The 14,674-nt window shown below is 48.7% G+C and overlaps 1 protein-coding gene across 1 annotated transcript in view; it reads right to left on the minus strand.

The window, feature by feature from the left end:
* Htra1 (HtrA serine peptidase 1) overlaps positions 1-14,674 on the minus strand; it is a 49,560-nt gene that overhangs the window by 6,663 nt on the left and 28,223 nt on the right. The gene's annotated exons all lie outside the window — the stretch shown is intronic.

Here is a 14,674-nt window from a genome sequence, read left to right on the forward strand (position 1 = left end):
TCGCACTGACTTTCTTGTGCAGCCCAGTGGTGGTAAGGCACAAGGACAAGCAGAGGCTGGCAGCACCCAGGACCCGATGGTGGACTGTCTCTCCCGTGCACACTGGGAAAGTCCCTGTCACTGCCTCTGCCCCCAGCCGATGCAGACTGAGGATTCAGCTGAAGACATCCTATGTCCCACGTCCTATGTCCCTCGCCCTCCTGATACTGGGCAGAGTCCGCAGCCCTAAATAACTCCTCATAACAAGATAGGACCATGGAGGTTAAAGGGCTGGGGAAAATGACTGGAGGCTGCCTTCTTCCACTGAGATGGCCCCAGATCCTGCTTTCTTCCTCCCACATTGCCCAGAAATCCTGAATTTTCTATGCATTGTTCATGGAATACAAAAAAAAAAAAAAAAAAAGTTAGTCCTGGATGCCTGCTAAGGGAACTCTTTATAGTCATTCAATTTGAGAAAGGATAAGCTACAAAAAAAAAAAATCCAGTGTGGGTGGAGGTGGGATGGTGGGATGATGGGTAGCCCAGACAAGAGACTTTATCATCCTCTCTGCAAAGAGAATGGAACTGCTGATGAGCTCGGACAATTGACTAGCAGATAAGGGAGGCTCCAGACCCTGGGTGACTTGAGATAGGACAGAGATTTCACTGTACTCACCTACCCCACAGCACCATGATACAGATTTGAAACACACACACACTCCCTGCACGCACACACGCACTCATGCATGCACGCACACGGCCAGTAAGTCCAGCACTGCCTACGAAAACATGTCGGAAGACACAGCACAAGCTCTCAGCAGCCAGGAGCCTGAGAAGCCGCACCTCTTGACTCTCCGATACCACACACCCCACAGGGCACCAGCCATCTGTGGCACAGGCTGCCAAACTGAAACTCTGCATGACAAGCACGGACGCCTCGCCTGAGAAGTGGGATAAGAGAGCCCACCAATCGCACTGGTCTGTTATGATGGTGATTTAGGATAACGATGAATTAGGAGCTTGAACGGTTCTCTGGAAAGAGCCTACTCGGCTGTTTACTAGTTTTCAAATCCCTGAAAATCCAATGAAGGATTCCAGCAACTGTGCTGTGACAAGCCAGGGTGTGTCACCTTTCCAGACACAGTTCCACACTGGCTATGACCCTTTCACTTTAAGGTCACCTGAGGCCGGGGCCTATGGCATTCCCTACGCAGACCCACTCGGCATCCAATGGCACGCAGCGAGCTCAGTGTGACATGTTTATCCTGGGTGGGCGCCAACAGTCCCTGCCAGCAAGCTCTGCCAAGAATGACCTCAGCCATCGCGGCAGGGTGGGGCAGAGTCTGGCTGCTGATGAGTGCTGGCCACACTGGGGGAGGCCCACCAGGACAGTACCATTCCTTTGGGGCCTGGGGCTGGCTGGAAATCCTATCTTTGAATCTTCAGGGATAACTGTGAAGGACAGGCAAGAGAGGTGGCTACAGCCTGCAGCAGGTCGGCCTGGACATCCGAAGAAGCAGAACTACACAGATAAGAATCAAGCTTAGGGGTTGGGGATTTAGCCCAGTGGCAGAGCCATTGCCAAGCAAGCGCAAGGCCCTGGGTTAAGTCCCCAGCTCCAAAAAAAAAAAAAAAAAAAAAAAAGAATCAAGCTTAGGCATAGGACAGTGGTGCCACCTACACGGCAGGAACTATATCAGGGCTGAGGTAAGATCCGATGTGAGAATCTTTATCAGCATCTGGCTGTAACACCCTCCAGCCACTGCCCCTGCCTACTAGGAGGAGAGCCAGAGATGCAGGCTTTAAGCCCCTCAGCCCTTAGAGAACAGAGACATAACAACACCCTGTCTAGTGCTTCTGTCCAAAGTCTGAGCTCAGGCCCAGAGGATGCTAGAAAGGAGATAAATGTTTGAGAGAAAGCTGTATGGATAGACAGTAGAGACCTCTACAGTGGCAGGAGATAGAGGCCTCTATGCTATAAAACACCGAGAGGACATGCCAGGCTCAAGAACAAAGGTCTCATCCTCTGTCACCAAGATGCCCATATTGGGTTTAGACAAGGACACCAACGATGAGAATCCATAGGTATGCCATGTGACTACCCTGTCACGCCCGCCCAGGTGGGCAGTCCCAATGAGCATGTCTCCTTAAATACATGTTACAGATCATGAAGGATGACTGTGACACAAACACTAAACAGGAAGACGCACAATGGCAGGGTAAAGAGGGGGATATCACAGTCTAGAGTCTCCATTTATACGAAAGGAACAAGCCCTTCTCTGCCAGATGACAAAGTGCTTTCAGGACACTCTGATGATTCAGGGGCATAACAACACACACACACACACACACACACACACACACACACACACACACACACACACACCATGGAAGAGCTTCTCTCAGCCATAAGAAGCCTGGGTGAGCTGGAGAACCAGTTCCCAGCTGCAGGCCTCCATCCCCAAAGGCAGGAATTCTAATTGCTGGACTCCAATTATAAGCAGAAATCCCTGTATGGGAGAGGGAGGTGGTGCCGAGGTGGCGGCCAAGCCAGATTTACAGCTCCATGAGGTCAAGCTGCCTTAAGGGGCCCTGCAGGTGCTAGCTGGCTGGGAGCCTCAGGCTCTCTAGCCTTACTTAGGTCCAAATGGGGCTCAATCTCAGCCACAATCCTCACCCAGGCCTGTCTGCTCAGTAGCTGAGCTTTCACTGGCCAAATTCCTGCTCAGTAATTGAGCTTTTAATTCTATCCCTGTCTAGACAGCCACACTCTTGGGGGGACAGAGGAAACAAAATATACGTACATAGCTGGAAGGCACAGCCACACTGCAGCCTTGACCTGTGGGCACCCTGCCACACTTCAGGGTCTCTGCTCTGTGTCCACACGCAGGCTGCTTCCCGTATGCCCACATCAAAGCCATCTCCAGGCTCCTGCTGTAGACGCTCTGTCTGGGGCTCCCTTTGAAGCAATGCCAGCCACAGGCCATCCAAGAGACCAACTCTTTTCCCAACAGCCACATCCACATCCCCCCCATCCATCAACTCAAAGTTCTCCTAAGAAGGAAACAGGGCAAACATTAGTCCTGATTGGTGCAAAGTCTGAGGGGAAGGAAGGGACCCACCACTACTATGGCCTCAAAACTGGAGGGTTGAGGTGGGGGACACAAAAAGGCATAATAAAGTCATGAGATGACGTCAGGAAAAAAATGGCTCTGAAGCCCATATCATAAAGCCCAGAAGGAACCCCCAACTTCTATCAGGAGGGCTAGCAGCTTTTTAGGACGTAGGATATGCAGTCAGTCTCTCACAGGGAGTTCTCACCAGACTGAAAAGGAACAGCAGCCTGAGAGGCCAGCAGAAGAGACAGCTGTGAAGGAGGACGATGTATAACTGCCATATCTTCAGGGCACTGCCTGAGGCAAAATGGCACCACCAGAGTCATGAGAGAGACTAGAGAAAGAGAAGGATTCCTAGGGGCTGGGAAGATGGCTCAGCCAGGCAGCCAGATGACCTGAGTTCCACTCCTAGAACCTTATTTTTAAATGCCGCATGCAGTGGCACATATCTCCTACTTCAAGATAGGAAACAGAAACAGGAGATACAGCATCAGCTCACAGACCAGTTAGCCTGTTCTATGCAGGGCAGTGGCAGAAACAAGAAAGTGTGTCTTACGTTTCTAGTGCTGTGAAGAGACACCATGACCCTGGAAATTCTTATATAAAAACTAAAACTTTAATCGGGGCTGGCTTACACTTTAGAGGTTTAGTCCATCATCATCATGGTGGGAAGCATGGCGGCGTGTAGTCAGACCTGGCGCTGGAGAGGTAGCTGAGACGTCTACATCTGGATCCACAGGCAGCAGGAAGAGAGAGTGACACTGGGCCTGGCTTGAGTTTCTGAAACCTCAAAGCCTACCTCCTGTGACATACTCCAGCAAGGTCACACCTGCTCCACATCTCCAATATTGACACTCGGTGGGGGGGGGGGCATTTTCATTCAAATCACCACAAGGTGAAAGAACAGACACCAAAAAGTTGTCCTCTAATCTCCATATGCACACTTGCACACATGTGCATGCATGTGACCACACATGCACAATTTAAGAAAAAAGAAAAAGCCCATAATTCCCAAGTTATAGACCCAATGTCACATGAGTAGGTGGAGAATGAGCCCAAGGGACAGTGTCAGTGGCCCTGAACATGGACTCCAGGCTTCAATGTCCACAAAAATCACTAAGTACCATCCATAGGTTAGATGCTAATTGTGAAGTAGGGTGAGGGTTTGCTCCATAGAATGGTTCTAAAAAGGTCTTCCTAGTTGGTTAAATTCCACCATCCCAAGCAATCCCAGGAGTCACTTTCAGGATAGAAAGTGAATCTGAGAGGGGACAGTCTCAACAAATTGTCTTGCATAAGACTTCAAGGACCAACATATGCAGTCCAGTTCTCCAGGCTTCCTGTCTGGTGGGCAGAGCATGGATGAACCACCGGGGCTCAAGAGTAAAGAAGAATGAAGTTCATCCCCCTTGCTGCAGGTAACTGGGCACAGGATTGTGTATAATACTGAGCACAGAATAACACTGTAAGGCTCTGTGTCTGTCTCACATGCAAGCCAAATCCAATCGGACACAGCTATGTGACTGAGGCCAGGGTTGTACCAGGACTGAGAAAAAGGAGAAGCACTTTCTGAGGTGAACTAGGAGTGGGCTGTCTACTGTGGCCCGGCTTCAAAAGCTGAAGGGCAACAGTAAGAACCAAGCACATCCTCTCTACTCTGTCAACTTCAGTGTGCTCTCACAGTCAGAAGACAGCCACTACCACTCTAGACACCAACCAAAGGCAAGAAGGTGCCTGCCAGCAACATGACTCCTCAGAAGAACAGAGAGAGCCGATAAGATAGCTCATCAGGCAAAAGCAACCGAGCTCCATCCCCATGAAAGGTCCCACAAGGTCTGGACGGCAACATGCGTCTCAGCTGAGTCAAGATGCAGGTGACTGAGTGAAACCTGGCCACTGTCGAGAAACTCACTCCCTCACACAATTGCTTCCTTCTGCTTGGCTGCACAGGAATTGTGTCTGTGGGACAACGCAGATTCTCAGAGCACACAACTGACCAATGAGGAAAGGAATGATCTATGCACAGAGGGAGGGGACAGCAGCCAGTGTAACAGAGCAAAGCAATGACAGAGGAGTTTAAGAACCATGACAGAGAGACTAGGTGGACCTCAGGGGTAGTCTTACCTAGCATGTGCGAGACCTTGTGTTCTATCCCCAGCACAAGGAAATTTAAAAAACAAAGCCATCAGATGGACCAGCCAACAGGAGCTGGGCCAGTGGTTCTCAAGTGAAGGGCTGGTCTTGCTGTTTATCCCATGGTATCTTTTGGAGAGTCTGTCTTATCCTCAGCCAAGCCCTGGTAAGCTTGTCCTTGGCTTCAGGGTCTCATGTGCTGTAGGTTTCATTTGTGAACAGAGGATGAATTCTAACTGCCAGAACTCTGCAGATCGGGAGAGCTGAGTCCCTGCTAAATGATGGCTCATTTGGACATGAGGTGCCAACATCAAACAAGCTGGTGCCAAAGAAAGATGAGGCAAAAACATTCTCACATGCACACACACTTCTAGTGTGTTACATATTTGGATGAAATCCTGTAGTTTTAAAACTTTAGTGTGTGTGTGTGTGTGTGTGTGTGTGTGTGTGTGTGTGTCTGTGTCTGTGTCTGTGTGTCTGTGTGTGAGAGAGAGAGAGACAGAGAGACAGAGAGAGACAGAGAGAGAGAGCGCATATATATGCTGGTCAGAGGCCATCTTTGTAGTCAGTTCTCTCCTACCTTTACATGGGCTCTGGAATCATACTCAGATCATTAGGCTTGTGTGGCAAATGCCTTTCCCCACTGAACCATCTCTCTGGTCCTGGGTCTTATACTACCTCAGTGTGTTACTTGATTGATTTCCCTGGATCTTAGTTTTACTTTCTCCAAGAATAAAGACGTCACATCTAGAGGTCGTTATGATGATTAAGGGCTCTTTCCAGATGTGCCTGTTGCTGAAAACTCCATTAGCAGTACTTAAATGGGTAAAATCAGGAAGGTAACAGGGGCCTCAAACTGCATACAACCCCCAAGGAGATCTCAAGATCACTGCAGCATCTGAAGCATCACGTGGACAGATGTCTGGAATTTGTGAGGTGGTCGTTTGACCAGTCATCCTCCAGCAAAGACAGCAGAAAGCCAGGTCCCTTCACCAGCTCAGCTGCAGCTATCAGCCTATGCACTCACCTCATCCCCTGAAGCTTAAAGAGAAGAGCAATGAAGTGAACCAACAAAGCCAAGAGGAAGGGAAAGTTGCCCATCTTCTTTAAAAACAAAAAACAAAACAAAACAAAAAACTAATGAGCCAAGTTGATCATCTCCTTGGAGAAGTACAACAGGTTCCTCAGTTACAAAAATATTTTTGTTGCTGAGCCTGCAGTTTTCTGTGTCTGCCAGCTGCCCGCCCGGCACACTCCTGTTTAGGGCTGGGGCTTTCAGGCTGGGTCTCATGTTGGCTCAAGTTCTCATCAAAGGCTAATGTTGCAGCCACTGGCTGCAACTCAACTGAGTGATTCAACATGCCTTCTGGAAACAGTTATGACAAACGCTCGTTTTCTTTAAAACTATGCAGTAGGGGGTAGTGTGTATCCCCCATGCCCAGAAAGAAGAAAGCAGAGGGACCTTGGGGAAGGGGACGTTACCATCCAAGAACTTGCCTAAAGCATAGGGAAGAGTGTTCTGGCATAGGACCGTGGGCTGTGGACCAGGTGAGCCTAAGCTTTTCTGAGGACCGGATATAGCATCTGCAGGGCAATGTGAAATAAAACATGGTCCCAGGTTCATAGAATCTTTTCTTTTTGTACATACTCTTCCCACATCTTAATGGTCCGTATTTACTTTGGTCCTTGAAGAACAAAGAAATCCGCAGACTGGCAAGTGCAGACAGCCAATTGACCTCATAACCCAGTACTTTGCCACCTAGGTACATAATCTCCACACTGTACCAACTGGGGTAAGGAGGGAAAGCCTGGCACCTCTCCTTCCCAAGGTCCAACCCAGAGATGATGGACGACTTCAAGGGCTCTGGCATTACCATCCTATACGTATCTGTGGGACATATTGGGGACCTAGATCAAATTAGAAGCTTTCCCTTGCCTGGTGACCCATGGAACAAGCCATTAGTCTGTCACCCCAAGCCCTGTGTAAGTCCCTGCCCTACGATCTGCGAAGTGTGACACTAACCCCAATGCCCATGTCTCCTTTGGGCATGGGATGTCTTCCAGGCATGGGATATAGTTACAATCACCACACAGACAAAGAAAGGGGACAGGCAGGGTCAGAGGTCCCTGTAGCACAATACTGGGAAGACCAGGCGCTATCCTGAGGAGGAATGAGGAGAAAGAATCACCTGATCCAAGGCTCCAAGCCCACTGAGCACACGCCATTGTCCCATTGAGAATCTAGGACAAGACACAAATTCCAAGATCAAATTGAAACAATGGCCTCAGAGAATAGGACCTCTCTGAGCCCAGGGGTTCACATGCACATAAAGTCCAAGTGGACCAAGAGTGAGATGCTAGAATTTAGTTTATTGAAGTGATGATCTTCCTCCTCCACTTTCACAAATTTTATTATTAACATGGGCTCGTCTTTATGAGACTGTCCTCACTTTAACTTTGTCCTATGTCTGTCAGAGGACCCTGAGGGACTGTCATCAGTCTGGGCCCAGGTAGCTTACCCAAGTCTAGATTTTTCCTATGCGACTCTTTTCTGCCAATTCCTACTTCAACCTTTCAACCCAAATTCAACAGCAGTAAGATGTGGATTCAGAAGAAACTGCTACAGAGCAGAACATGTCACCTTTACCACAGGGCTTGACAGACTGCTCTCATACTTTTTCTTGACCGAAGAGGCCATGAATGATGGCACAGTCAGGTATAGAACTTTGACAGAGCCCAGGATGGCTGTGGTGAATGGAAAGATGTGACCTAATAACCGAGAGGCTAGGGCAGGAAGGGCCTGCTCCATGGGTACTGACCACCAATGTACACAGGCTCATGAGATCGATGTCACGAGCATCATTTTCCCCATTGGACATGCTACTGGTGTCTAGAGATGCCGGACACATGAGAAGCTGGCTAGAAGGGAGGTGGAAGAAGTGAGAGCAATGGAGGGAAACAGGAGAAGGAGAAGGCAGGAGGCAAGAGAAGAGAAAGAATGTAAACTCTGAAGTGCAACCTCCTTCCTCCTCACTGTTTATGAACACATCATAATATTTAGTCTCCTGTGAGATAGATCAAGAAATGTTTGCTATTTCAAATATCCTCTTGTTCTGTTTTTGACCACAAAATGTCAACAGTTCTATATGGGAGCCAACAGCCATACATATTCTGTGTCACCCACAGGAGAAGAAACAGGATGTTGATCGAATCTTCTAGATGCATCAACCCATTTAACCACCAACCTCAGCATGGCTGCTACGGCAGTGTCCCGTCGTGAAGGATGCTCAATAAATATTTAGAAAAATCAATGAACAAGCTAAAATATCCATTAGACCCTTAGCAAAGGAGTGGGGTTGGGGTGGGGCAATTCTCATATTAGCTAAGGCCTAGCATTTTGGCCATGGTAACAGATTTGAAATGCCTTGGTTTGCAATTATCTTTAAAGTGTCCTTGCTATGAGACTTCAATGTTGTGTGTAACTCGTGTCTTGTCAATTAGTGTGTTTACTAGACCAATCGGTCCTCAGTCCACCACAAGGCCTTACCTTTCCATTCCCACAGAGGTCTGAAGGATTTATCAATGAGTTAGGGGAAACTGTGTTCTATGTCCAGATAATTAAGAACCCTTTTCATTTTGAGCCTCTCAGGAAATTAAGTGCCTCGAAGGCCTCGGAAGGTCCCAGAGGAGGAGCAGGCCAACAAGGTGCTTAGACAATACAAAGAGATAGCAGCTGAGGAGAAACGCTGGCCTTGCATTTTAGAAGTTATCATAAACTCGCTGGAAAATGCCTGTTTGCACATAGTCCACGATACAGATCATCCAGGCTGGGGAGAAAGGGAGAAGAAAGAAGCTTCACCAATCATCTCCTACCTGTCCACATGGCTGGCTCAAGGCATCTCATCTCACCCAACTGTCCCTTCTGCAGATAAGCTTCTGAACACAGCATTTATGGAAGCCTTCCAGCCTCGGGCAGGTTCTTGTCCTTTTTCTCTTTGTCTCCTTTCCTCCATTTCACTTCTGTCCCCAACACTAATCTTCAGCTCCATAGCTTGTGCCCACTATTGCTATGTGCAGACATGTGTAAGTGTATATGTGTGTATGTGTGTGTATGTGTGTATGTGTGCATGTGTGCATGTGTGCATGTGTACATGTGTGAATGTGTGAATGTGTATATGTGTATATGTGTATATGTGTGTATGTGTGTGTGCATGTATGTATGTGTATATGTGTTTATGTCTATATGTGTATATGTGTATACGTAAAGTGGTTGGAGCTTTGCTCCATCTACTAAATGTGTGTATGTGTATGTATGTGTATGTATGTATATATGTAAAGTGGTTGGAGCTTGTTGAAACTTGCTCATCCACCGTGGATGTGCACACATACCTGATTTCCCTCACCCTTCCCAGCAGCCCCAGGGAGCGTCTTATCAGCCCCACAGAATGAAGCTTTGTCGCCTCAGAGGAAAGCCTGCTGAGTGACCAATCACCAACTCTGCACCCCACACCTCGGTTTACCCTGGATGTCTAAGCAGACCTCACAATGTCTGGCCAAGACCGGTGTTCAATAGCACATATGCCACAAGCCAATGAAAGGACTCAAAGTTGGATTGTAACCTGGAAAACGTCTTGTAATTCTAGTAAGTTCCTGTTTACCAACACCACAGAGAAGTGACAGGCTTAAGGCCTCTCTCTGCTCAGTCGGGCAAGACCAAAGCCTCGTTTTCACAGAGGCAAACACCTCTCAGAAGAAAGACAAATGAAGTCAGCATCACCATCCTCATTTCTGGTCCCTTGATGCTTCACTGAGCTTTGAGCTTTCTCGCACATTCCTCCCAGACACTTGCTGCTCCCTCAGAATGAGGATTCTGTCACTGGTGCTGGTAAAATCTCACTAGGAAGCACTGGAAACCAAATGTCTGGCCTGCCTCGCCGTATGGTCTCCAGGCCAAGTATGCAACTTCTTTGGTACAGAATGAAAGCGGTCATAGACTACGCAAATGAACAGGCATGGGTGTGATCTGATAAAACTGTTTACAAAAAAAGATGGGGGTCAGATACGAACCGGAGGCTGCTGCTGGCCAATCTAGACTAACACAGAGACATGCTTACAACAGTCAAATGACTTCCCATGATGTCTCCCCCAGATGAGAAGGACAGGAGAGACTCCCAGTGACCTGAGACTTACTTTGCCTGAACCATCATATCCTCCTTCTGATTCCTTGCAAAGGGTGCCAAAGGAAAAAAAAGGCATGGCCATATTAAGAGAAAAATGGAGCCAAAGAATTTCCTCAACCATCAACGAAGTTCTTGAAATGGGGCCAGAGAACACACAGGGCTCCAGTTCTGAGTTTGGGGAAGTGAAATATTTTCACATGCCAAAATGACTACAATCAGAACACAGAGGAGCCAGGCAGCCATTCGCTTCTGGACCGAGGACTTGCACTGCAGAGTAAAAGCCACCTTCCACGTCCCTGTCTGCACTTCTTCCTTCCTGAAATATTGATGCTCACCTCCCTATAAAAAAAGGTAAAAATCAATGCAGTAATAGGAGCTTTGCACGTCAACATGATCTGTAGCATCTCTGACAACTGCAGCAGAAGCCCTTCTAGTTCTCAGAGAGAAGACCACAAAAAGAGCAGCAAGAAGAAGCCCAGAAAGGCATCCAAAATGGACATACACAAAAGCCGGATGGGAAGGTTTGGGGCAGTGCGTGTCTACTCCAGGCTCCAGCCTGCTTCAGGGGAAGAGGAAAACATCCAGAGGATGCACAGGCTTTGGTTATCTGATTTGCTTTTGGAGGAGCCCAGGGGCTTAGTCAGCATCCTCTGACAGTCAAGTGGCCTGAGGAGAACCCGAGTGAGTCATCCCCAGCGGCCGGCCACCAGAGGCTGACTCTCCACGTACAAGGCCAAATTATGGGAGGTTTAGATATGAAAGCTCCAGTCCCCACAACCCCCACCCCTAGGTGACCCTGCTCTGAACTCCACGGTGAAGCATCAGACTTCAGGCCCTCTCAGCAAGCTCAGCTGTAAGAGGACCCCTCGGTAAGCAAAACCAACGGTACCCAGAGGCAATGCCTCAGCCAATTCAAACAGGTCTGTGGGACTGGTGGGCTAAAGGTGGCCAGGCACCTACCTGCCATGGTAGGCCTAAGGCGAGAAAGAAAACCACCTCAAGCCTGGATACAGGCTGTGTCCAAATATTTACCTGGTGGTTGGTGTCAGGGAAAAGAACCCACAGGAAGTCTCCTTGCTTCCTCAGCACTCTGAGGTACCAAGACCACAGGCTCAGTGTAGCCCTGACTTGGGCTGTATCTGGCCAAAGCCAACAGTGGAAGACAAGAGGGCGCAGTCTGCCTGCTATACAGTCCTCTTCACCTGAAGCTGGTTCAAAGGAGCTAGGTACTAGCCATGTTTCTCTCTCTCTCTCTCTCTCTCTCTCTCTCTCTCTCTCTCTCTCTCTCTCTCTCTCCATCACACTGGGGAGCTGTGGGTCTGGCTAACCTCTAAGCAGATGCTATTGTCTCCATCAGGGTTTTGATTGGTCGTGGTCTACACCATGACCAAAAAACAAGTTGGAGAAGAAAAGGTTTATTTGGCTTACACTTCCACATCACTGTTCATCATCAAAGGAAGTCAGGACATAAACTCACTCAGGGGAGGAACCTGGATACAGCAGCTGATGCAGAGGCCATGGAGGGATGCCGCTTACTGGCTTAGTCCTCATGACTCCCACAGCTTGCTTTCTTATAGAACCCAGGCCCATCAGCTTGGGGATGGCCCCACCCACAATGGGCTGAGCCCTCCTCCATCAATATTAAGAAAATGCCTTATAGCTGGGTCTTATGGAGATATTTTCTCAATTAAGATCCCCTCCTTCCAGATAATTCTAACTTGTATGTCAACTTGACCTAAGACTGGCCAGCCTGGCTTGTCCAGTACCCATGACTGACCAGAAGGCCAAAAGAAATGCATCCTTTATACCCTAGCAGAAGAATGTGGAGTCTGAACAGAGATGAGGCGCTGGGGAGATGGCTCAGTCAGTGAAGTGCTTGCCTCACAATCGTGAGAGCCTAAGTTTGATTCTCTGAACCCATGAAAAGGCCAGGCACACCTGTGGTCCCAGCACTGGGTAGGCAGAGCTAAAGGGATCCTTGGAGCTTGCTGGCCAGCCAGTGGAAACACGTCAATAAGCTCCCGGTTTGGCAAGTGACCGTGTCTCAAAGAGTAAGCTGTCACCTAAACAGAGAGAGGCAGATGACAGAGAGGCAGACAGACAGACAGAGACAGAGAGACAGGGAGAGACAGATAGAGAAATCAGAATCAAGTGAGGCTGAGTTCAGGTTACATGCCTGAAATCCTAGGTATTTGAGAAGCTGAGATTACTTGAGCCCAGCAGTTTTAGACTATTCTGAGCGACATATTAACGTGCGCACACATACACACACACACGCACACGCACACGCACACACGCGCACACACACACACACACACACGCACACGCACACGCACACACAAATAATGAAAAATTAAACAGCAACAAACTCCTATTTAAATGAGGAAGGAGGGCAAATACAGAGTGTATGGAGTCTCCGGTCTTGTCTGTCTCGTGATGTGGGGCGGTTGAGGACTCATATGTGGGAAACTATTTTGTGCAGTGAGTCAGACACGGAATGTCCCTGGGGTCTAAAGCAGGATGTGACTGCATACCTGAAGGACAAGGGAAGGCCAGGAAGAAAGACCGCTCTAAGCCTCAGAGAGCTGTGCAGAGATGGTGAGGAGTAGGGGGGTGAGGGAAGGGGCTCCAGATGAAGTCAGGTGGTCCCAGGAAGGACGCTCTGAAATAGGGGTCCTCAACCTTCCTAATGCTAAGACCCTGTGATACCGTCCCTCGTGTTGTGGTGACCCCCCCCAACCATAGAGTTATTTCATTGCTACTCCATAACTGTAACTTTGCTACCGTTATGAATCCTAATGTAAATACCTGCTGTGCGACCCCCAAGGGGGTTGCAACCCGTAGGTTGAGAATGGCTTCTCTGAAAGAGAGGATTTCCATAGCATAGGTGGGAAAGCATCTGGAGGAATCAGTACAACAGCTGGAAAAACAACCGTGTGACAACATTTCCCTTCTACTTTCTTAATACTTGCCCATATGTCTGCCCATGCCTCTGTTCCAGACTAAAAGACACCTGATAGGTTGATGTTTTACATTTCCCTCCAGCTCTTGTGGTTCTATCCTCCTCTTTAACTACTGGAAGGGGAAGGGGGGGGAGACAAAAACTGATTTTGGATTAAAGTTAAAAATATTCTGCACACATGGCCAGTGGCTCGTGTTAGACACATTTGGAAGTAGTTTGTATCCCAAGCTGAACTAGTTTGCCCTCAAAACTGCTTTCCATTAAAATGTTTACATGTGTGAGCCCCACCCCCCACCTCCAGACCAGCACTGATCCCATTGAGGACCCTTAGTTTCAGCTCTAGGACAGGAGCATCCCGTGAGGCTAGAGGGAAGACCCACAGGAGTCATCCTCTCTCGTCCAGGGGGTGGAACAGGAGTCAGGACCACGGAAGGCTTCCCCGTGTGAGCCGTTCCCACTGAGTTCTTCAGGGTCTCAAAATGCAACAGGCAGAGTGAGTGCACATGTGTCTGCTCAGCAGAGAGAAACAAAAGAGAGGCTTTTGGTCACCAGCCCAGAAAGCTCTCTGGCAACTGCAAGCCAAGCAGCTTCAAGCCCTTAGAGATGTGCGGCCTCTCTGTGAGAGGGAGGAAGTGAAGGAACTTGGGAAGGGCCTGCTCTGTGGTGCTAATTACAGAGGCCTTTACACACGTGTACTTTCCCGTGACGGTTTGCAATTTTAAGGGGCAGCACGCGCTCACCAGATTGGGCCTTATGGGTTGAGGCATAGGACCCCCTCCCCTACACACACATACACACACACACACACACACACACACACACACACACACACACACGCTGTACACTGGTGGGTCTCCCCAAAGAAAAGATGGCTGATGCTCTCAGGAAAAAAAAAAAAGAGGAGGAGGGATAAAAATTGCACTTTCATTTCACGGAAAACAACAGTTTCAACGTGAGTCACAGACAACTCAAGCAATCTCATGCTGATAGGAAGCCGGGCCTAGATGACCAACCGTTGAATTAGTCACTGGGCTTAAACTCCTGATCTTCCTGCCTTCACATCCCCCCTCCCTCAAATGCTAGGACAGTAGGTATGCACCACCACACCCACAGTCCTAGTCTGTCTTCTCTGACCTTCTCTGACACGTTCCTTTTCTTGCTGCCCCTAAGATGACCCAGCACCAAGCAAGCAAGCACCTAGCCCATCACTGCCCACCACACACCTCAAACCACACACCACACACCCTGATCACACCACGAACTACAGGGTAAATTCTGCTCGAACACCATTCACCTGGGTGGCT

This window comes from Rattus rattus, chromosome 2 (genome assembly GCF_011064425.1).
Source record: "Rattus rattus isolate New Zealand chromosome 2, Rrattus_CSIRO_v1, whole genome shotgun sequence".
Taxonomy (NCBI): domain Eukaryota; kingdom Metazoa; phylum Chordata; class Mammalia; order Rodentia; family Muridae; genus Rattus; species Rattus rattus.